Source organism: Mustela nivalis (assembly GCF_964662115.1).
Source record: "Mustela nivalis genome assembly, chromosome: 3".
Lineage (NCBI taxonomy): Eukaryota > Metazoa > Chordata > Mammalia > Carnivora > Mustelidae > Mustela > Mustela nivalis.
The window spans coordinates 94,421,469-94,445,988 of NC_139022.1; the positions used below are offsets into that span (position 1 = coordinate 94,421,469).

A 24,520-nucleotide genomic window follows, 5' to 3' on the forward strand; every position below is an offset into this window, starting at 1 on the left:
AAAAACAAACCCTCTGCTATCAGAAATAATTTGCAGTTTCTCCAGTTAGAATACCTTTTGATCTCAGCATAAAGCAAATATGTGTGGCTTGGATATTGAGGGAGATGAATGATTACTTAATATATTTTAATGGCTCTCTGGTTGGCAACCTCACATAGATGCTTTCAAAACTAGAGCATTGGCAGGCATGGAGAATAAGCTCTAGGTCATGGCAAATCAAAGTCAGAGCTGAATTTCTTTGATTTGTAGTCTTTTGACACACTTGGAGAAGTTACTGCAGCAACAGATTACGTCACTTGAAGTTCAGAAGAGCATTGGAAGATGTCAGAGGAAATGAGTAATTCTTACCTAGGGATGTCAAGCAGGTAGCCAACGCCTCTTACCAGAAAGTGACAGTGGTAACTACGTCACCTATTATTTCTGTCTTTTATTAAGAAAACATATATGGTTATATCATTTGCTTTCAATGAACATGCATAAGGCAACCCATAAGAATCGTATTTTAAGTTCTCCTGTGAACTCTTTGAAAGCATACTTTAACTAAAATAAGGACATTCTTCCTATTTAAAAAAAAATGGCAACCAATCTTTTTTTGTTTTTGGCTCTGTAGTGATTTACCTTTTCTTTTTAATTTTAAAGATTTTATTTAAAGATTTTATTTATTTATTTGAGAGAGAGAGAACATGGGTGAGAGGAAGAGGGGGAGAGAATCTGAAGCAGACTCCACACTGAGCAGAGAGCCTGACGTGGGACTCGATCCCACAACCACGAGATCGCAACCTGAGCTGAAACCAATCTTTCACTTAACCAACTGAGGTACCCAGGTGCCCCGTGACTTACCTTTCAGAAACCAGTTTGACTACCAATACATATGCTATAAGTTTAATGTGTCAGACAGTTATTTAAGGGATGGAAATAATTATGCAAACATTCTTAGAAAGATAAGGTGAATTAGGATAATTTTCATAAAATTATAGTCATCGATTTTCACCAAAATATATTTAAGGTAACTAAAGATGTAATATTTATAAGGCTATCCTAAAAGTCTTAAATACAGAGTTACTCAAGGTGATACATATGTATGTATAACCATTATACATACATACACATTTATATACTTAACACATTTAGAAAAGAAAATTTGTTTTAAAAATAGGTTGCCTTTATCTCTGTGACTATGTTTTTCTTAAATTCACATAGGTTCAAAGCCAATGAGGCTTTTTTTAATCTCTCATTTTGTTATGCAATTGTACTTTGTTTTTAAAATTTTAAAATCCATCACTCACAGGTTGATCTCAAATGGAAAATAGAAATTCAGCTTCCTTGGAAAAGTTGGAACACTGCAGAGAGCAGGATATTTCTGGAGGCCACTAAGCAATTGCTTCATTAACACCTCAAGCAGAACATCAGTAACTCTGGTCACTAATTGCATGTTTTGTCATGCCCAATTTTCATCCCAGGGAGGAAAATTTTAAACTCCTGTATATTTTTTAAGAAATTAAGTCCTGGCTTGTCCTAGTTTCCAGGACCAGGACCATGATTTGTTATGTCTAGAGCTATTTGTAGCCCTCTGCAGTATGTCAGCATTGCCTCTGTGGAAAAATAAGGACACCTGTTGAAAAATACCCTTCCAGATCTTCATTTAGGCCAACTAGTAAATACAGAAAGGGGGAAAAATAGTTTCCAGGTTCTAAGTCTATGAACAATATGTATTGTGTTTTTTCCCCCAACAAAGCCATTTTTCCTACTGCCAACCTGCCACCTCAAAGATGGGGTTGGGTCTCCCTTCCACATATGTTCCACCTGACCTGTGCAGGTTTGGGCTGGAATTGTCTGCTAACCTGCCTCCGCATATGCCTGGCACTTAGTACAAGTCAGTGATTGATCTTTCAGTTACTATATTTCATTTGTTCTGATACGTACATTTTTACACCACCGACATGTCTTATAATCAATGATGTCCTATCATTATTGTTGATCTGAGGACATGACTGTCATTGAAACAGTTATTTATGCTGAGCAGTGGAATATAATCTGATTTTAGGGAAGCATTTATTCATTATTTGAGGAAAACCCACAATTCTCTATGTTCTTGCAAAGCCCTCCTTTTATGCTCTCACTCCTCCCATGGTTGGTCCACCCACAGCAGCATGGTCATCACCAGGGCCCTTGTTAGAAATGCACACTCTCAGGCTCCATGCCTGACCTACTAAATCAGAATCTTCATTTGAAAGAGATCTGACTGCATGGGCTCCTTAAAGTTTGAAAAGCATCCCTTTATGGGACCTAAGAAAGGATGATGCTTGCAAGCAATTGGAGCTTTGTGACATTTTTGTCACGGTCATGTGCAAAAGAGAATTCTCTCTTTCACAAGCCAAGGGCTGTGGCTGAAGGCAAGGATAGGAGCCGAGGCCCCAGCATACCAAAAAGAAAAAGAACAAACTAGGGCTGTATGAGGGATTCATGTAGGCAACACGTCTGCTCTTAATGCAACACCAGTACATTAGCTGGAAGTCGTTTTTCTTTTTCAGTGATATTTAAATTAATGTTGTGTCTTCCAACCCCCATGACTTCATGCATTCAGGGACACATGGCATTTCTTTCCTCTGTAAGGTCAGCGAGGAACAGGGACAGAGGCCGGACCTAGCACCTGAATCTATCCTTAAAACCCAGGGCAGCATCAGCAAACACACAAGCCTATTTCTAGGAGGGAGAGGGATTTACACTTCTTAACACTTTTTCTTCCTTTGAAACATAGATGGTAAACATTCTTGAGATTTATTGTTCTGAATCACAAAGTCCTGTGAACCAGGTGAAATAGGTGGGAAATATAAACTGGAATCAGGAGAAACAATAAATAAAATGAGATTTATACAGGGATGTCAGGGTGGCTCAATTGGTTAAGCATCTGCCTTCTGCTCAGATCATGATCCCAGGGTCCTGGGATCAAGACCTGCAATCAGGCTCTGAGCTCAGCATGGAGTCTCCTTGTCGTCTTCTTTGCCCTCCCTACCACCCATGCTTTCTCTCTCTCTCTCTCTCTCATATAAATAAAAAAAAAAAGTTTAAAGATATGATTTTTATAGGTTCAGCATATAAACTTAAACAGAGTATCAGATGGGGAGTGCGGAAACTGTTTCAATTCCAGGCCCAGGATCTTTATGCAAATACCTCTACCTGCCTGTGCTCAGCTTCCTTGTCCTTCCTTGTCCTTCAGAGCCTGGACCACATGAATTCCTTTCAGGTTAAGTCCCCAGGATATTTCTTTTTTCTGGCCTTCTAAAGACCCTATGATCCATTCTCATCTCTCTCTCTTTTTTTTTTTTTTTTTAATGTTTGCTTGTATACAAAATGTGAATTTTAAGTGAGTTAAAAAGATAACACATGCAAGAATAAGGATCATGTTTTTGTCCACAGTATGTTCATTAACACGGACAAGCATGCCAGGCATCTAACTGAACATTATATATATAATTGAGTTGAAAAACGTAAAGACCTACGCGGAAAATATGGCCATCTTTTGCTTCTTTGCTGTTCCTAATAGTTTTAATCCTAGCATATTATTTAGATTTAAGGGTTTCTTTTTTTCTTTCTTTTTTTTTTTTTTTTAAGATTTATTTACGTATTTGACAGACAGATCACAAGTAGGCAGAGAGGCAGGCAGAGAGAGAGGAGGAAGCAGGCTCCCTGCTGAGAAGAGAGCTCCATTGATTCGGGGCTGGATCCCAGGATCCTGGGATCACAACCCGAGCTGAAGGCAGAAGCTTAACCCACTGAGCCACCCAGGCACCCCTAGATTTAAGAATTTCTGATTCTGACACTAAAGATGTTCTCCATCTTTATACTTTAAGATACCTTCTTCTTTTTCTCTCTTTTAACTCTTTACAGACTGTGGCAAATAATGACAACTTTATCTCAAGACTTTTCAAAAGATAACATAGTCCATTTATGCTCATAAAGACGAAGGATAGCTGGGAAAAGGACTGAAAAAATTAACAGAATTGAGCTTAGGTTTCAATCAGATGAACACGGTGATACTCCACAAAAGAACAGCTCTACAGGTACTGGTCAGAACTTGAATTCATAGCTCTGCTTTACTCGCTACTTAATAATGTTTTCTGATCATTTAAAGAAATGACTTAAGTTTCATCTGTTCTGTGAATAAAATGTTTTTTGGTACGTTAGCTGGGCTAGAACTGATATGAAAGGGAGTGAAAAACATCCAGCTGAAATGAAACAGACAGCAAGCAGAATCTCTTTTGACGCCCAAATTTGGCTTTGGTTCTGTGCTCCCATTTCTGGTTTTGATTAGAGTCCAAAGGTGCCGTTTTATTCTTTTCCAGATGTGATTGCCATACATGTGTTTGGAGCGCTCAAATGAAGTCTAAAGTAAAAGGTGTTCCAGGATTGGGTTAAAAGCCCCATCTTAGCTGATTTTTGTCCTCACCTTCTTAGAAATTGGTTATTGAAGCTCTGGTTTGACATTACCTATTATTCATGATTTAATATATGTAGAATACCATCTGTTTCCAAACAAATATAAATTCATATTCATTTTGGTCTTCATAAAAAGAGTATGATTTTTGGAATAGGTGAATCCTCAAAAAACACTGAAGGGGTACATAGTAATTAGAGTATTTTATCTTTTTTTCTTCTTTTCTTTATGCTACTTGTTCATCTGGATTTTTTTCCCTCACCTCACTGTTTTATATGAAAAAATTTTTTATTGGCTTCTTACTTTAGTTTTTTCATTTACTGGGTTTATATTTCTTATTTCTTTGTTGACTGGATTATCTAAATTTCTATTGCATGGGCCTGAATGCAAAGAATCATTGCTGCATTAGCTATCTTCTTTTGGAAAAGTCCCTCCTTGAAGCATACTTCAGATACAAACTCTGCCAAAATTTTCAAGAAAGACATCTGCAGAGAGGGTAGAAAGGCCAGAGAAGCAACATGAGAAAGAATCTTAAAGATCAAATCATTCAGAAATTGCAAAATAGGACCCTTAGGCCCACACATTAGTTTGCTTACCAGTTTTACCAAAATATAATTCACATATCTTAAAATCCACTTGACACGTTATTTTCTTCAATGGATTTAGTTTTGACATGTATAAAAATCAAAATTTTTGCTTTATCTAGGAAAACTAAAGCACTTAGGAACACAGGATCCAAATATGCATAAGGATAAAATTGGTTGGAGTGGAGCACGTTGTTTTCTTCAGATGGGTCATAAATTCTGCACTTTGACAGTTTCCTCTTTACCTTACTGTCTTGTACTTAGCAGATTTCATCTGTTGAGACATCATTAGGATCCTGTAGGCATTTTGTCTGTGATAACTGGTTTAATCCAATCCCTGTTCAGTAAATCAATACACTTAAGCCCAGAGGAGTGAAAAGTGTTGCCCATGTAAATTAAAAACAATTCATCCACCAGGCACCGACCATATGTTACTTTAGAAATATTTTGTAAAGCAGACTTCAGTTGTAATTCTTAGTGACTCAAACAGAATTCATATAACAATGTTTCTATGTCACTAAACTGCTTCATGAATGACTGATATATTTCGATCTGCAGTTTTTAAAAAAACACTGCCCGTAATGATGTCTTGTATTTGAATTCATTGCAAGGGATCCTTAAAACATTCTGATAAACTTCAGTTTTAAGGAGGAATTCAGGGTCAAAGGTAAGTGGTAAATGTATAATAATAACAATAATAAGAACAATAAAGGCCAATATTTATTTAGTATCTACTTTGTGTAAAACAGCATTATGAGGTACACACAAGAGAAAGGACTTGAAAAGAGTGACAAGATGGGACAAAGAGTTAGCCTACCATCACTGAGTAATTTTATTTTAGGGTGTTGACCAAAAAGAGATTTTCATTTGTTTTGAATTAACATGAAAATTAAAGACCCTAGAACTGTGCTGTCCACTATCTTAGCCCCTTGACAGATGGAGCTATTTAAATTTCTAGTTAAAGTAATCAAAATAAAAAATTTAAAAATTCATTTTCTTTGTCACAGTGGCCACATCTCAAATACAAGTCATGTGCGGCTAGCTGCTACCATATGGACAATCGAGATGTAGAACTTTTCCATTATCACAGAGAGTTCTTTGGGGCAGCACCACTTTTGAATAATATAGTATCTTTTGAGGAATTTGAGTTCATGTTTGAGCAAAAACTGAAACTGCCACATGCCAAACGCATACAAATCAACACACGTATATTTTATAGCTCTTTATAAAATGCAAGAAGGAGTAGTGGTTATCAGCCAGCCAACATTTACTTCTTTTAGAGAAGTTTACAAGTTAGCTAATGTGCACTAAATGAGTTGGGTGTGGAGTTACCTTAAATTGGTTTTCGTTAAGCTGATATTTCAAACTTCAATTGTTTGAAATGATTGGCTAGCATTAATGTCAAGTGATTCTCATTTCATGAATAAATGAGGAGTAATTAGGGCAAAGGCAAGTGTAGATAACATTTATAGGATTTACCGGAAAGCTTAAGTAAATATATAAGGTGCAAGACAATGCAAGCCTCTGTATCCACCAAAACAATGAATTTCTTGCAGCAGTTTCGAAAGCAAAAGAAAATGCGGCGGGTAGACACACCAGTCTTAATGTGATTTTCAAATCCCCCTTGGCCTGTTAGAGAACACACTAGCTGGTGCTAAAGACAGAAATTGAATAAAGGATTTTATAACTACTAGAATTGATCTACCCAAGGCAAATGACACAAGATAACTGATCCAATTGCCTTCTTGTCCCTATACTGTGTTATCCTGATTTGGGGAGGATGGGCTAGAAACAATTTAATTCTGCAGAGTTTCTCTGGCTCAGACTTCAGATGCAAAGCCCCCTGTCTCTTCATCTTTATCCAAACCCAGCTGGAACCCACAAGCCCCCAGACCAATGCTTTTCTGCTTTTCTGACTATAACTCACAGTAAAAGGGATATTTTACACTGGGATCCTGCAAACACACCTGAAGTAGAAGTTTCCCAAATAATACTTCTTCTTGCTACTGGATGCCCTCTAATATTTTCTGTTTATTATAGTCTATGTCATTGTTTTGAAATGCTGGTGGGACCCACTAAATTGCTTTTATGACCTACTAATGGGTTGCAAGCTGCAGTTTGAAAAAATATTGCTTTGGGCAATACTAGAATCATCTTTATCCATTCCTGAATATGAAACCTCCTTGAAAATTGGCTAAAATATGCATAAACATGATAGCTCATTCAGATACGTTGATCTTTCTGAAACATGGATGGAAATACTTTCTGGCTTCTGCACTTTTGACCTGAGCTTCTCTGATGATTTGTTGGCACTGATGTTTCCACTTGCCAGAAGTTCAAAAGCGCTTCTCAAATCGGGCTAGTTAATGTTTCCACTTGCCAGAAGCAAGTTCAAAGGCCTTTCTCAAACTAGCTCATTATGACTTGGAAGATAAATGGGTTCACCTTTTGTAGAGAGCTTTTACCATGAATTATTTTTCCTGCTTTTTATAATCTCTTTCAGCACAAATGTGGTAAACTTGTAAAAACAAAAGCTGACTCCCTAGAGGCAAGAAAAACGTAACCATCAGAAAGATTCTATAGAATCTGATGCAAGGAAAGTGCCCTATCTGAACAATTCAAGAGCTTTTTGTAACAATTTATATTCAGATCTCGGTTAAAAAAACGAGAGGCCAATAATACTTTACATTAGGGAGAAGGCAATATTGAAAAGATTAATTTCATTAACCTCCACTGAATAGGGTGATGTGGTTTTTCTAGTTAACTGAATTTATATCATTTCAAAAGGTTGTCTTGGTTTGCACTCTGTTGGGAATATATGGCCAAGAGAGCCAGACATAAGGATCATGGAGATATTTCACGGGAGGGCAAACTAATATGTCTATGGCTCTCCCAAATATCTAATCAATTCAGGACAAAGAATAAGAAAGGTATATCTCACTTAAAAAAATTCAAATGTAAGAATTGTCTGAGTTATTCAGCAAATACACAATGCATACCTACTCCATTCCAAGCACATTGCTGAGTGCTTTTTATATGGATGGTGGTGACCATGCAATTGAAGATAGATACAACTAACAGGTATTAAACTTCCCTAGGTCCTAGGCCATAAACACACGCAAATATTAAATAAGTTAAATCTTAGGAAGGGCGGCCATCATTATTCCATCTTACTGATGAGGAAATTGAAGCACAGAAAGGTTCTGTAACTTGTAAAAGTTACACAGTAGTAAATAAAGAAACTGGAAGCAGACCTAAATTTCTGACTTTAGAGACCAACCTTCTCACTAGCACACTACATATTATCTACGTAATCCTTATAATAGTCCTCTAAGACAAAGGCAAAAGGCTAAAAGCCTATGTTTATCATTCTATGTGGAAGGAAACTGAGGCTTAGAGAGGACGTGGGCCTGGAATATTGTTATGAAACTCCTAAGCAGGGCGAGCCCGTGTGCCTCAGTCTGTTAGGTCTCTGACTTTGGCTCAGGTCATGATCTCAGGGTCCCAAGATTGAGCCCAAAGTAGGGCTCCATGGTTAGTAGGGAGTCTGCTTGTTCCTCTGCCACTGCCCCTCCCCCTGCTCATGCTCTCTCTGTCTCTCTCAAATAAGTTAAAAAAATCTTTAAAAAACAAAACAAAACAAAACAAAAAACAAAACAAAGTTCCTAAGTAGGTTAGCTGGAAATTAAACCAAGGTCTTCTGATATTAATCCTCCTCATTGTCACATAAATACACCCCGGTGTGTATGTGTATACATATGTGTGCATATATATATATATATATATTTATAGTATATCTATGTAGTGTGTATTTATTCAGTGGCAGAACACAAAAGAAACCTAAAGACACCCAAATAATTGGACAAATGTAATGTTTCCCTCTATAACTGACAAACTTGGTAATTCTGTTTTTGTATCTTTTTCCTATGGTATAGTTTCATTAATTTCTGAGGTAGGGCTTTTTGGAGTCACAAAAACAAACATTTCTCTGCTTTTTATCTTAATATCTTATAACCAAAATTCTGACACACTGTTTATCATACCCAGGCTATGGAAATCAAATACACTTTTAAATATTTTTGAGGAACAAAATAAAGAACAGAGTTGTCTTTACGACGGTTTTATCGAAATTCAGTTCTCAGTGAGGCTACTCTGATTTAAATGATCCTCTCTCTACAATTCAGAATAATAAAAGCAAACATTTGTTTTTCATCTTTTATACCCTGCATGTACCTGACACCCATGACATTGAATATATTGCTCTTCACTTAGAACTATTTGTCCTAAGGGAGCAGCCGTGGCCAAATCCAACATACAGATCTGAATGCACTCCAGTCAAGTAATAAGGAACATTTTGTTTCTAGAGGTTTACTGTGAAATGGAATGAACTTGTATGAAAGGACTAAGAACACAAAGGTATAGATAACCCCCTTTCTCACCCTTAAATATTTTCTGAAAGAAAAGGCTATTTCTAGTCAAGGCAATTTCCCTCCTTTCACTCTATCGCCATTTTTAAAAAATTTTTATTAACATATAATGTATTATTAGCTCCAGGGATACAGGTCTGTGAATTGCCAGGTTTACACACTTCACAGCACTCACCATAGCACATACCTTCCCCAATGTTCATAACCCTACCTCCCTCCCCTACTCCCCCTGCCCAGCCCTCAGTTTGTTTTGTGAGATTAAGAGTCTCTTATGGCTTGTCTTCCTCCCGATCCCATCTTGTTTCATTTTTACTGTATAGCCAAATTTTTGCCTTCAGTCTTTGTCTTAGATTTTCCTTAAACTCCCTTGCTTCACATTGGCCTTAAACTTGAACTGCAACAGCAATTGGGCTTGCAGAAATGACTGGTATACTGAAAAGAAGCCCATGAAATTTCACACTGCTTGCCTGAGGGCCAAATGCTAACATTTTTGCTGAGAAGTTTTTTCTACTTTCAGAGAGGATAAAGGGAAAAATGATGTGCCATGATTCGTGATTTGTTTTTCTGCCTAGGAATGTTCGGCAAAGGAAAGCTCTACTAACTCCCTGTTTACCACCTCCCCTTAAGGTCGGTGTCCTTTAGTGAGAGGCCAGAGGAAAGTCTGATCTCTTGGCCATCTTTTATCTGCCTGCAAAACCACTTTCCCTTTGCTGAAACTTCAAACTCTGTAAAGTAACCACGGGTCTTTCCTCAGTTCAAAAAGATTTGAAGCAGGTCCAGTTCTCCTTGTGGTGGAGCTGTGTCCAGAGCAGGAACACAGGGAAGATTGCTAACTCAGTAGTTGGCAAGTCTAGATTGCTCCCCCAGTATGCATTAGACTGACTCTCTAGGTGGGAACACAGAGGTAGTTTGGATATCCCATTCAAAAAAGGAGCTGAACTCACAAGGAAGTCCAGCCATTTGTAAAACTAAATTGATTAATCTGGTATTGGTCAAAAAAACCACCTTTCACCTTCTCGCCCTTTCTTCCTTCAAGTCAATATCAGAAGCAGGGCAGAATATGACTAAGGAGAGAAACTGGTCAATATAAAGTCAAGAGGACAAGATAATAAAATACTAGACATTAATTTTATAATAGAGCTTTGACGTTATCTTTTAGGAGTTTTGGTTAACCTTTTAGCATTTTAACTTCATAAGCACAATCATAGCAATGGTCTTCTGAGTTGAAATAACTAGGTTGTTTTCTTTCCCCAGAAATACAGCAAATAAAATACTGGCAAATCAGAAACATATGTCAATACAGCTGGCCATCTTTTAAATAATTAAATGCAAACCTGTTGAGTAAACATTAAAAGTTCAGTGATGTGACACCAAGCTACCCTAGACTTAAATGAAGTTAGAGACTAGTGTACATAATAAAATGTGTCATTATTTGTCAAAACAAACAAGGGGAAAGTTAAAATACCATATAACCCCCAAAATGTATTATCCTCTAAAATAAAATAACTTCTCCTTTTACTCTGTACTCTGTAGAAGAATGAAATGTGCAAAAAAGGGCTCTCTAATATCAATAGTAAATGAAAAAAGTTGCACAACAGTATGCATAATGTTTGTTTATATCTTTAAGGCAGTATACATGTTTGAAAAACTATAAACTGTGCCTAGGATTCTTCACCACACATGTCTCCCTTCACATCCTCTTGGCTTCACCCCATCTCTTGCTCTAGGAACTGCTGGAGGGAGATCCCCAGAAGCAGTTTATAAGGCTTCTTATAGGGTGATCCTGAGAGATCCAGCAGTGAGCAACATGTAGCTGCCCTCAGCTAGATAATACCCTTGGGTTAGAAATCTCTCCTTTCCAGCTTCACTCCCTTATCCTCATTCCTGTCCCATGGATTGCAGTCTTCAATCAAGTAGAATGCATGAGCCTCTAAGACACAGGCATGTGCGTGCGCGCGCGCACACACACACACATACACACACAGCTTTAACAGTGGCCCTCTAGGCATGTTGAATCAGGCTTGCATACCTGGAATAAACTTCACATGGTTGTGGCACATAATTCTTTTTATACATTGTTAGATTTGACTTCCTAGTATGCATTGTTGAGGATTTTGCTCTTATGTTCATGATAAATATTGGTCTGTGGTTTCCCTTTTTGTGATGTCTTTGTCTGGTTTAGGTATTAGGGTAATTGGCCTTAGAATGAAAAATATTCCCTCTACTTCTATTTTTTGCAAACACTGTAAATGTAAAGAACTGGTATAATTTCTTCCTTGAATGTTTGAAATAATTCACCAGTGAACCAGTTTGGGCTGGTACTTTCTATTCTTTGAAGGTCATTAATTAATGATTCAGTTTCTTTAATGGATATGGGCCTATTCAAATTGTCTATTTCTTCTTCTGTAAGTTTGGGTAGATTGTGTCTTTTAAGGAATCGGTCCATCTGATCTAGCTTATCAGATTTGTGGGCATAGAGTTGTTCATAATATTCCTTTTAATCCTTTTACTGTCCATGGAATCCATAGTGATGGCCCCTCTTTCATTTCTTTCATTAGCAATATGTGTCCTCTTTTTTTTTTTTTTTTTTTTTCCTTAGCTTGACTAGCAGCTTACCAGTTGTACCGGTCTTCTCAAGGAACCAACTTCTGGTTTTGATTTTTCTCAATTGATTTCCTGCTTTAAATTTAATTAGAGATGTCTGCTCTAATTTTTCTTGTTCTTTTTTTTTGCTACTTTGGGATTAATTTGCTCTTCCCTTTCTAGTTTCCAAGGATGGAAACCTGGTTTATTGGTTTTAGATCTTTCTTCTTTTGTAATATGTATTCTATACATTGCTATGAATTTCCCTCCATGTACTGTTTTTGCTGCCACACAAATTTTGATAAGTGTTATGTTCATTTTAATTTAGCAAAAAATATTTTAAAAATTTCTCTTGCAATTTCTCCTTTGACCTGTGTATTATTTAAAAGTGTGTTGTTTAATTTCCAAGTATTTTGATATTCCTCCAGCTGTCTTTCTGTTATTGATCTAGTTTAATTCTAATAGAGTCTGAAAGCAGACATTATATAATTTCCAATCTTTCAGATTTGTTAAGGTATATTTTATGACCCAAATTGTGGTCTATCTTGGCCAAAGTTTCCTGTGAGTATGAGAAGAATGTGTGTTCTGCTGTTGTTATATGAAATAATCAATAGATGTCAATTATATCTAGTCTATAGTTGGTGGTGTTGAGTTCAACTGTGTCTTCATTGATAAGTCTGTCTCCTAGATCTGTGCATTGTTGATAGAGGAGTCTTAATGTATCCAATTGTGGAAATGGATTCATTTATTTTATTTTCTACTTCTATTAGTTTTTGCCCAACATATTTTGAGCCTGCTGATAAGTCTGTTTTTCGGTATAGACACATCAAGAATCATTATGTCTTCTTAGGGAATTAAGACAATCATCACGTATACTCTCTTTATCTCTGATAATTTCATGCAGAGCAGATATCAGAGAAAAGGAAGTTAGCATAGCTACTCCTGGTTTATTCTGATTAGTGTTACCGTGATATGTGTATCTCCATCCATTTACCTTTAATCTAATTTAATCTAATGTATATTTAAAGTGGGCTTCTTACAGTCAACATATAGGTGGGTATGGCATTTTGATCCATTCTTACAATATCTATCTTTTAATTAGTGTACTTAGATGTTTGAAGTGATTACTGATATAGTTGTATAAACAGCATATTTATTACTCTTTTCTATTTGATGCTCTTATTCTTTTTTCCTATTTTTGTTTTCTACTTTTCTGCCTTTTGTGATTTTGAGTATTTTATGATTCCATTTTCTTGTCTCAGTGAAACAATTATATTTCTTTCTTTTACTTTTGCTTAGTGACCTAGAGTTTCAGTACATATTCACATCTAATTCAAGTCCACTTTCAAACAACTTCATGGATAATGCAACTATGTTACAATAACAAAATAATCCTATTTCCTCCTTCTCCTCCCTTGTATCATTGCTGTCATCCATTTCACTTATACATAAATAAACACATTATATATACAAGTAGGCATAATTAATTGACTATAGTGGTGCTCTTATTATTAAAAAATGATTAAGTCAATTAAGAGTAAGAAAAATTTGGGGCGCCTGGGTGGCTCAGTGGGTTGAGCCGCTGCCTTCGGCTCAGGTCATGATCTCAGAGTCCTGAGATCGAGTCCCGCATCGGGCTCTCTGCTCAGTGGAGAGCCTGCTTCCCTCTCTCTCTCTCTGGCTGCCTCTCCGTCTACTTGTGATTTCTCTCTGTCAAATAAATAAATAAAATCTTTAAAAAAAAAAAAGAGTAAGAAAAATTTAAAAATATAATAAAGAGTAAATAAAACTTTTTGTTTCAGTTTCACTTATTCTTTCTCTGATGTTCTTCCTTTCTTCATGTAGTTCTGAGTTTCTGACCCAGCTCATTTTCCTTTTCTCTGAAGAACTTCTTTTATTATTTATTGCAAGGCAGGTCTACTAGCAACTAATTATCTCAACTTCTTAATAAAGTTTTCTTTATTTATTAGAAAGAGAGTGTGCATGTGAGTGGGAGGTTTGGGGGGAGAGAGAATCTCAGGCAGACTCCCCGCTGAGCACAGAGACCAGTACTGGGCTCAATCTCATGACCCAGAGATCACAGTCTGTTTGGAAAACTTATAAACAATAAAAGAAATAATTGTTTTCCATTCTGGAATGTAAGAAACATTATTCTCTTCAAGCAAATAAAAATCTGAACAAACTGAAAAATCAACTACTCTTTTTACACCTGACAGAGAAGGAAGGTTACAGGAGAAACAGCTGCCCACAAAATTGGAAAGTCAGATGAGTACAAATAATTACAACTTACTGAAGCAGAAACCTATGAGCAGATGCTTCCACTGGAAACCAATACCAGGATAGAAAAAACCAAACTTCAGTTGATCTATAGATGAAAGCTCCATGTGGACAATTCTGAGAGTTAAGAACTCCAGTAGAACCCCATTACTTACTTATAGTGAAGCAAAGATAAAAATTAAATTTGGCTTCTCCTCAGAAACCATGCCAGCATGAAAGAAGTAGAATGAAAAATTGAAGGTATTGAGAAGAAAAAAGTAACACCAATGTGGGATTCTGTACACTGTGGAATTATTGTTCAGAAGTGAAGGAGAAATACAGACCCTCTGACAAACAAAAACTGAGGTAACTAGTGGCACCTGGGTGGCACAGTTGGTTAAGTATCTGACTCTTGATTTTGGATCCCGTCATGATCTCAGGGTCCTGAGATCAAGCTTCGCCTTTGGCCCAGGGCTCAGCGGGGAGTCTGCGTGGGATTTTCTTTCTCCCTCTGTCCCTTCCCCCATTTGTGTACTCTCTCTCTCTCTGTCTCTCTAAAAAATAAATAAATAAAAATTATTTCCCCCTGTTCATCTCACATACCTCTAGAAAAAAGTCTTCTGGCTGTCTGGACTAGTATACATACAAGTGTATTGGGACCATCTCTCAGGTCAAAATGAGTCACTAAATATCTGGTAAAAGTTTCCTTCTAAGTTAAGCATCAGTAACACATGAAACAATCCTCCCTGCTATCAGCTCAGGGGAGGGAAAGCACCCACCACCCAATGTGCTAATAAAAGAAAATAAAGGTGTTTACTGTTTTGAAAGTCTCTTACAGTCCAGTCAATGACCTACACTGATTTTCCACCCAGGTGTAATCTGTCCCTTGAGTCTAGGTAGCTAAATAAGTGAAAAGGCTCCATACATTTCAGAAATTGTCATCATCATCTTTGACTTGGTAAACTGCTAAATACCATTTTTTAAAACCTGAAATGTGCTAACCATTAAGCGACACTCAGGTGTTAGTTCCATTTTATAAACAATATTTCTTTTTAACATAATTGCTCAAGTTTCAAGTTGTTAGATTAAGCAAACAAAAATATAGGATTACTCAGTTAAATCCGAATTCCAGTGAAACAATAAAAACTTTTTTAGTATAAGTTCCAATGTAGTGCTCAGGACAAACTTATACTTAAAAAATATAATTTTTTTTTCTCTCTGAAATTCTAATTTAACCGGATGTCCTGTATTTAATCTTGCAACCCTACTCAAATTACACATATGATAGGTAAATGTTTGGGGAATTGATGCTCTTTGTTTTGTTTAGATGAAGAGTTTGATTCTATTTGTGTTAAGATTTTTGATGAAAGCGTCAGCTAAATTATGTGGAGGCCACAGAAATGAGTCAGAATTCTAGCAGGAAGAACTTTGCTTTGGTTTAAGGAGAGCCATTTTGACTCAGCACAGACTCAATTTTGGATACCTTAAAATAGACATTTTTTCTCAATATAACTTTCTCAAGCTCCAAGATCCTCTCAGATATAATTGACTATAAACTGTAACTTGTCTCAGTGAAACAATTATATTAGGTATAAAGACCAAGGTATACCTTAGGTATAAAGACCAAGACTTTTGAACAATGAAGAAAACTAGACTGAACCTTTATGAAAACGTAGACTGTCGGCACAGATAATTTACTTGTTACATCTCAGAGGAGTGAATCACTGAAGGAACAGAAAGCATCGTCTAGTAGAAAATTTGTTTGTAGATGTAGACTCTGAGAGAAGCGTTTGAGAGAGATAGTCTTAGTATTTAAAAAAATACTTTTGAATTTAGGTTTTCATCTGAAAATTTTCCATTTGAGAGTAGATCTTCTGCCAGATGGCAGGGCTTTATCTTTGGTACCTCTGAATTGTCCCCAGTACCTTGCAAAGCAGGGGCTCAGTACATACTTTTCAACCCAGAGATTAAAAGCTAAAGTTTGTATGGAAGGAAGCATTTGCTCTTGACCACAATGTCTCCCTGTGGGCCATCATAGCAGATCTTCCAGCAAAAAAGATGGAGAGTTTGCTCTCCTGTTCCTGGAGACTAAGGAGCTGTCAGATCATCTCTGTGCTTCTTCTGCTGGTGTGTCCCAAGTTTTATTTTCTTCTCAGTGATGTCACCTCAACAGTCTTGTTTTTCTGGTTCTTCTCTGAACACTTTGATATCCTCCTGCCTTCCTCTAGCTGCTTCCAGCACCCATTATGTTCCCTTTGCCTTACTGATTTATCACACCCATTTCCTGCATGTGTTCCCAGAGTATGTTTGCTCCATGAGAGGGATTTCCTTGTAGACAGTTCTGCCCAGAATATGTGATGCAATGCAGACAACAGAGAGAGAATCTGTTCAACTGGATACATATCTTTTTCCCCTCACCGAACCTTCAACTAAACATTTATCACTAAGCTGTGTTTCTTAACATGCTCAACACACTTTGTCAGTAACTGCACTGGTCAAAGTAAGACAGACTTTCTTGAATTTTATGCTTACAAAAGAGTACTTTGTCAGCTCATGTTTAAAAAGATTTCATTTATTTGAGGGCGGGGGGAGGGGAGTATAAGCAGGGGGAGGGGCACAGGGGAGGGAGAAGCAGGCTCCTGGCTGAGCAGGGATCCCCATGCAGGGCTTGATCTCAGGACCCTGAGATCATGACCTGAGCCAAATGGAAAGCAGATGCCTAACAACTGAGCCACCCAGGTGCCCCTGTCAGTTCATTTTTTAAAAGACATTTCCTTTGTTTCTTTCTCCTACCATCTCTGTCCTTAAAGCACCAGTCTCTGAGGCGCTTGGGTGGCTCAGTGGGTTAAGTTGCTGCCTTTGGCTCCAGTCATGATCTCAAGGTCCTGGAATCAAGTCCCGCATTGGGCTCTCTGCTCGGCGGGGAGGCTGCTTCCCTCTCTCTCTCTCTGCCTGCCTCTCTGTCTACTGTGATCTCTCTGTGTCAAATAAATAAATAAAATCTTTAAAAAAAAAGCACCAGTCTGCAATCCCACCTCCCAATTAAAAATATTATTTACATTTTGGAATATGTAAGGCAAATGCACATTATAAAATGCAAAAGGTACAGATGATTTGAACAGAAAGTAAGTACCCCACCCTCCTTTCCAGCCACTATGCAACTCACCTGGCAAACACTTGTTAGTATGAGAATTTCTTCGTGGATGAGGTACACTTACACAAGTATATATATTAATTGGAAAAGGTTGTGGACTTTATTATTTTTTTTTAAGAGAGAGAGAGAGTATGTGTGCATGTGTGCAAATGGAGGTGGGGGTAGGGGCAGAGGGAGAGGGAGATAAAGAACCTTAAGCAGTCTTCACATCCAGCATCAGCCCATCTTGGGGCTTGATCTCATGACCCTGAGATTACAACCTGAGCTGAAATTAAGAGTCAGATGCTTAAGCAACTGAGCTACCCAGGTGCCCCAAAAGGTGGTAGACTTTAAATACTGTTCTTCTATTTGCTTTATTTAAAAAATAATATTTATTAGGTATATAATCTCCTTTTGTACATATGGAGCTTTCTCTTTTTTCATGTGATTGCATAATATTCTATTTTATAGTTATATAATGATTTATTTTTATCAGGCATTTATGATAGGGATTTAGAATATTACTAATTACTGCAGTAAATATCCTTAAACATACAGTATTTCACACATACCCAATATCTATAGGATGCATTTCCAGATGTTACATTTTTGGGTCACAATCACAAGATGGACTAGACTGCTTTAGTTACACCATGAAAGAATATTCTTTTTTTTTTTTTTAAGATTTTATTTATTTATTTGACAGAGAGAGATCACAAGTAGGCAGAGAGGCAGGCAGAGAGAGAGAGGAGGAAGCAGGCTCCCTGCTGAGCAGAGAGCCCGATGCGGGACTCGATCCCAGGACCCTGAGATCATGACCTGAGCCGAAGGCAGCGGCTTAACCCACTGAGCCACCCAGGCGCCCTGAAAGAATATTCTTGAATACATTTTTTGTTGTTGTTGTTAATACCCAGAATACATGTTCTTTATAGTTTTTCTTCCCATCAGGTTCACCTTACTTTGGCTATTATTTATACTCCAAATACCTGTATAAATTTTAAATATTCTGAGAAAGCTTGCCATTCAAAAGAAACCTAAGGTGAATCTATATGGAAATGTCAAGAGTGACACGTACTTTCCTTTAAATTTTGATAGGCTGAAGTTTAAGAATTGAGAATTTTATGTAAAGGATTTCCTTTAAATGGAGCACGCTACGTAAACTATTCATCTTCAAATGGACCCTTCTAGAGATCACGTGGAAGATGTTTTGGACTCTGAAATACAGAGTACCTGAAATCTATAGATCACATTTTGTACAAATCAATTCTAACACTGCCTCAGATAACGTAGTCACATAAATTTTTTAAGTAATCTTAAATCTGTCCTCCTTATCCACTGAAGCCATTAGCAGGAGAAATTTTCATTCCTTGTTTTTCTTTTTGCCTGGAGATGAACAAATGGCCCCATCAATTGGGGCTTTTGAAAGTGCTGCAGAAAATCTTCCCCATTGTTTCCAGAAGACAGCCCAGACCCTTAAGGTACAGCTCGGACTTGCACTACTCAGATAAATTTACGTGGTGCTGACTCTCAGCAATACCGCAGTACTGGCAACATTTTACATGAATGATCTTATTTAACTGGTATTGTATTAATCCAGACTAAATATTATTTCTTTCTTTTCATGCACAGGGAATGGAAATAGGTCAAGTTTTTGTACCAACCATGCTTAAGTCTTTTTATTCACCCCTTACCTTTGATTTATAACCCTTCAATTGAGGTAGATACTGGGAGTTCAGACCTTCTTAACATTTCCTAAAGTATGGGTATCACATAATTAAGACAGCAGCAGGCCGAAAGTGTGAGTAGCTTCACATCAAAGCTCTGTTAGTTGCAATTATGGGCATTTCATGATCTTTATTTATCACCTGGAGATAGAATTATGATGAAACTTATAATAAGACTTCTCTTTCATGGGAAATCCAAATTGGCTTGAGTTTGGTGTCTTCCAGAAAGTGAAAGCCTGAGAAGCACCCTGTTTGTTCTCATGAAAGAGTATATTGAGCCATGCTCAATCATGCTGTCATCCTATAAGAAGTTTTGGGGAAACAGGAACGCAGTCTTCAAGAGACTCTGATGGAAGTGGCAATACATGCATGTGAGAAGATACAGCTGGACTTCTCAAGTGACACCCAGTCACATCCCTTTACTCTTCTACTTAGAAAACCTCAGCATCTCAATTCGCAAAATGACTGCGATTAGAACGGACACCTTCATGTGCATGCACTGTTTTAACTGAGGGAAGACACTTCACTGATGTTACCTAGTTCCTGAGTCATCATCATCATCCATCACACAGCCTTCTCAGTTTACCCACAAGCATTGGCTGTAGAGTGGGCCCCTTACTCACTGGCATAATTCCGGCTGATTTAAAATATGCTTGTGCCCAAATACAGTACTGACTTGTTAGGATGGTTTGGAAAATTAAATGGCTTAGGAAGTGCTAAAACTCTTAGATTTGGAGTGCTGTTTAAGAAAAATGTAATGCTTGTCACTAGTGTACGCTGCATAAATAATTCTGAAGTTTCTTGTATTCCAATTTAAAAACTATGAAGAAGAGTTGAAAATAACTGTAATAATATAATCTTTAAACTGATGTACCTAAAACATTGTCAATTTAACATTTGATCAATATAAAATTTATTAATGAAATATTTTATGTTCTTTTTTTTCATACTCAGCCTTTGAAATCTGGTGGGCATTTTACATTTATAGTACCTTTCAGTTTGAATGGATGACATTTCTAGTGGTCAGTAGTTACCTGTTGTTAGGATACTGAACAGTGTAGTCTTAGAACAATGACAAAAATTCCATAAGTATTAGCCATGTTAGCTCTTACTAATATCCTTTTTCTCTGTGATACTTTTTGACTCTACTCAGCATTTATTTACTTTTTTTTTGTATTATAGCTACTGTTTGTATTATCCTTCTAGAAAGAATGTTCATTGAATAGGATTTCTGTTTTCTGTAGACATTCATCTAAAGACATCCATTGAGAATCCATGTTCCAGGCATTATGAGGTCTATTTTCCAGGTTTGTATTTCCCAGAATACGTGACAATGTCTTCCCAATTGTAGGCACCCAATACGTGTCTGGCACATAAGTTGCCTAGTTTTGTGTATGTACACACATTCCTGACTGGTGTTTCTCAAAAAAGAGTACAGTTTTCATAGATTTAGACTTCTGTTTTTATAAATAAATAATGGTATTGAACAGAGATGGTATTTGCTTTGATTATGAGGATTTACTTTATTATGCAATCATAGAGTGATTACTCCACTGATGGATTCTTCTAGGATCTGCATTGCCAGAGAGAGACACAAACTTGGTACCAGTTCCTAACTCTGTGTTGGAAGTAAACAAAACTAGACATCTTTATGTAGGGTTTTAAGTGAGTAACCAAAGTAACTTAATATAAGAGTTCTATACAAACCATAAAGGCTACAAAATGTAAGTTGCTGCTAATATAGTTATTAATGATTTTTAGTAGCTTTTGCCCTCTGTTACATACACTATTGACCCAAGACAAGCTCTTCGTGAGAAAATAAAACAAATCTGTGATCAAACAAGTATAGAAAATTCTATGTACCATACACCACAGTTGGATAATAATAATGCACATTAGGATATTTTAAATCCTTTTAAGTTCAGTAATAAAGAAATCTACTTGACTTTGCTATATAATAATGAAAATAATTTTTCAAGGTGACATCCATAAATTCTACAGAACTGAGATACCAGGACACCTTTGTGGTATAACTCCGTGGCGTAAAGCATCTAACTCTTGGTTTGGCCTCAGGTCATTGTCTCAGGGTCCTGGGATCAAGCCCCAAGTTGGGCTCCATGCTCAGTGAAGAATCTGTTAGGGACTCTCTCTCTCTTCCTCTGGCCCTCCCCACCAACCCAAATAAATTAATCTTTTAACACACACACACACCCCTGATACACCACGGAATACAAAACTGGCAAATTCTGGACTAATATAACAACTGTATGCAGTCAAGAGATCTGGATTTTAAGTTTGGCTCCCCACTACCCACAACTGAATTCTACTCAAGTCTTATCTCTCTGAAACTCAAGGCTTATCTCTTTGAAAATATATAAATAAGTGATTTTCAACCTGATTACAAATCCTCATCACCTGTGGAATATTTAAGCTAGACATGGATAAGCCCCATCCCCAAAGGCCCTGACTCTGTAGGTTTGGGATGTGACCTCGGTGTCTGTTGCGTGTATGTGTGTACACAAATGCGTATGTATGCACTGGGTTCTAAAACAAAATGTACTGCTTATAAGGGACTACTTGGAAGATGTTAAGGTGAAAATAGTCTATACATTTGGGACAGACATGGGAGGGAAAGTAAAATCATGAAGGTGGGGAAGCTAATTTTGTATAAATAAGAGGTGTTTGCACAGTGAATATCAGAAGGTGTTGTGGAATCTGCTGGAATTCTGTGGTAAAGGATTCAAAGTATGTCAAAATGACCCACTGATCAATTATTATGTAGTTGGGAATGTGCTATCAATCTTAGTTTCAGGCTGTCTCTATCTCAATGGGAAATAATTCTCTATAATCTGGTTAGTTTCTGATAAGACTCCACCTTATTCATGTTCTCTTAGAAATAAAGGAGAAAAATCAACCCACCATCCCTAGTAAGAAATGTTAATCCTTAATCCTCTATTAATCTTATAGTAGTTAATTTGTTATAGCTGTTAACAGAGAATCTTAAACTCCATATAAAACCAATCATTATTACAGGGTTTTAGTTTTGGCATAAAGAAATAAATGGAATTTGGAAATATGATCCATTTTTACTTTATTCTATTAACTTACCAAAATAGGTTTACTCACTTTTCTCTTGCCTCCTCAGACCCATCTTAATACATCTTAACCGAACCAGTGAGTAAGTATACTCTTCCTGCATCATGGGATTTTTGTGTCATTCTGACAAAGGTCAGGTTGAGACAATGGGTCCTGAACTACACCCATAAAGCCAATGGTTTAAACAAAGATACTATCATGAAGTGTTTTCCAAATGGTTATACCACAACCCCGCAGTCAGCTGAACCTTCTACAGAAATCCCCTAGGATTGGACTTGGCTCCCTCCACCTGCATTTTCTGCATTGGACACATGGAGGAAGAAAAGCATTTGAGCAAAAATCTGAGGAAGATTTCAGGGTGTTTAACAAGAGGTGTTGAACAGGATTGCAGAAATCACACCTCAGAAGCAACATGCTAAATGTGTTTTCAACATCAATGACAAATAGCGATTTGGTTATTGTGCTTGTTATTTAGATTGTTTCTGACTCACCTTTTGGATAGTCCAAGTCTTCATTGGTAAGATTTTAAGGTTTAAATTATTGAATGCTGGTTTTAACTGTTTGCTTCTATTCACACATCAAAGTCTGAAGGAGAAAGAAAACAAAGCTGTTTTTTCTTTTTAACTGAAATATACTGACTTCTTTGTGATTTTACAACTGTGTAAAAGAACCAAAATGCTTTATACATCTTTTTTTCTGTATCCTTTTCGTGGATTTTCACAATGCTCAATATCTCAAAAATAGTAGGTATTTTTCAAAAAGGCACAATCACTATCTAGAATTTCTTTATGTGATACCATTTTTGCATATAGGCATATGCAAGATAAAAAAGAATTTGTATGGATCATCTTCCAATCATAAAAAGAAGACAAAAATGAAAAGAAGTACTATTTCTCCTTATGATTAAGATATTTTCTCATCATAATAAAAATGCTCAAGAAATTTTGTAATTCTTTCCGCTTACTGTGGGGACCTTTAATATGCCTTATGTTTCTAAAAAGTAATTTATCCAAGAGACAAGACCTATAACTAAAAACTAAGATTGAAAAACAGATAACAAACAGTGTGCAGAAAATGTGGCTATTGGGTTTTATCAGATGTCAATATTAAAATAACTATGATTCTTAAGTTCAAAAACTAAATATAAGCCTAAAGAAATCATACAGAGAACTGGAGTATGAGAAAGGAATCAAAAGAAAATTATAGAGCTATAAATAATAATTGATATTAAGAACTCATTAGATAATTGTGGTGAGTTGAATGGTGGTCCTCAAAAAGATAGGTCCATAATCTAACCTCCAGAAACTGTGAATGTTACCTTACTTGGGAAGATGGTATTTGCAGACATAAGTAAGTTATGGATGTCTAGAGGAGGTCATCCTGAATTATTTGGGTGGGCTCTAAATCCAATGGCCAGTGTCCCTTAGGACACATAGAGGAGAGACACACAAGAGAAGAGAAGGCCATGTGAAGGGGAGGCAGATAGTGGGCTGAAGCAGCCTGACACTAAGGGACAGCTGGGACCATGAGAAAATGGAAGAGGCAAGGGAGAACTTTTTCATAGAGTCTTCTGAGGGAGGAACAGCTCTGCCAACACCTTAATTTCAGACTGCTCCCAGAAAAAAATGTTGTTTGAAGCCATCAGGTTGTGGTATCTTGTTATGGTATCACCCAGATATTAATCAGTGCTTAAGCATTGATTAGGCACAGGTGAAGGGAAGATTTTTTAGCTAGAATATTGGTCAGTAGAAAATATCTGGATAGAAACATCAACAAAAATAAGGTATAAAAAAGAGCTTAAAAGACATAGGGAACACTATAAATATTACTTGTATGTATATGTAATTCCCAGAAAAAGAAAAAGAGAAGAAATTAAGGCAGAAACAATATTTAAAGAGATAATGGCTGAGAGTTTTTATTTTTATTTTTTTAAAGATTTTATTTTATTTATTTGACAGAGAGAGAGATTACAAATAGGCAGAAAGGTAGGCAGACAGAGAGGGGGAAGCAGGGTCCCTGCTGAGCAGAAAGCCTGATGCGGGGCTCAATCCCAGGACCCCAAGATCATGACCTGAGCTGAAGGCAGAGGCTTAACCCACTAAGCCACCCAGGTACCCTAAGGCTGAGAGTGTTTAAAAACTAGTGAAAGACAAATCCAGGATTCAAGAAGTTTTATAAGACCCAAACAGGGAAAAAATAAAATATAATAAAATACCCACACACATTTTGACCACAGTAATGAAAAACAAAAATAAAAAAAACTCTTAAAAGGAACCACAGAT

General features: G+C 36.9%; 1 long non-coding RNA gene across 5 annotated transcripts in view; it reads right to left on the reverse strand.

Moving 5' to 3' along the window:
* Nucleotides 1-24,520, reverse strand: part of LOC309862263 — a 203,614-nt gene that overhangs the window by 86,876 nt on the left and 92,218 nt on the right. For 4 of the 5 annotated variants that reach the window (XR_014310386.1, XR_014310388.1, XR_014310389.1 and 1 more), the window contains exon 3: nt 22,730-22,823. The exons of the other annotated variant lie outside the window; for it this stretch is intronic. This is a non-coding gene — a long non-coding RNA (uncharacterized lncRNA). The remainder of the gene's footprint in view (nt 1-22,729; nt 22,824-24,520) is intronic. 5 annotated transcript variants of the gene reach the window in all.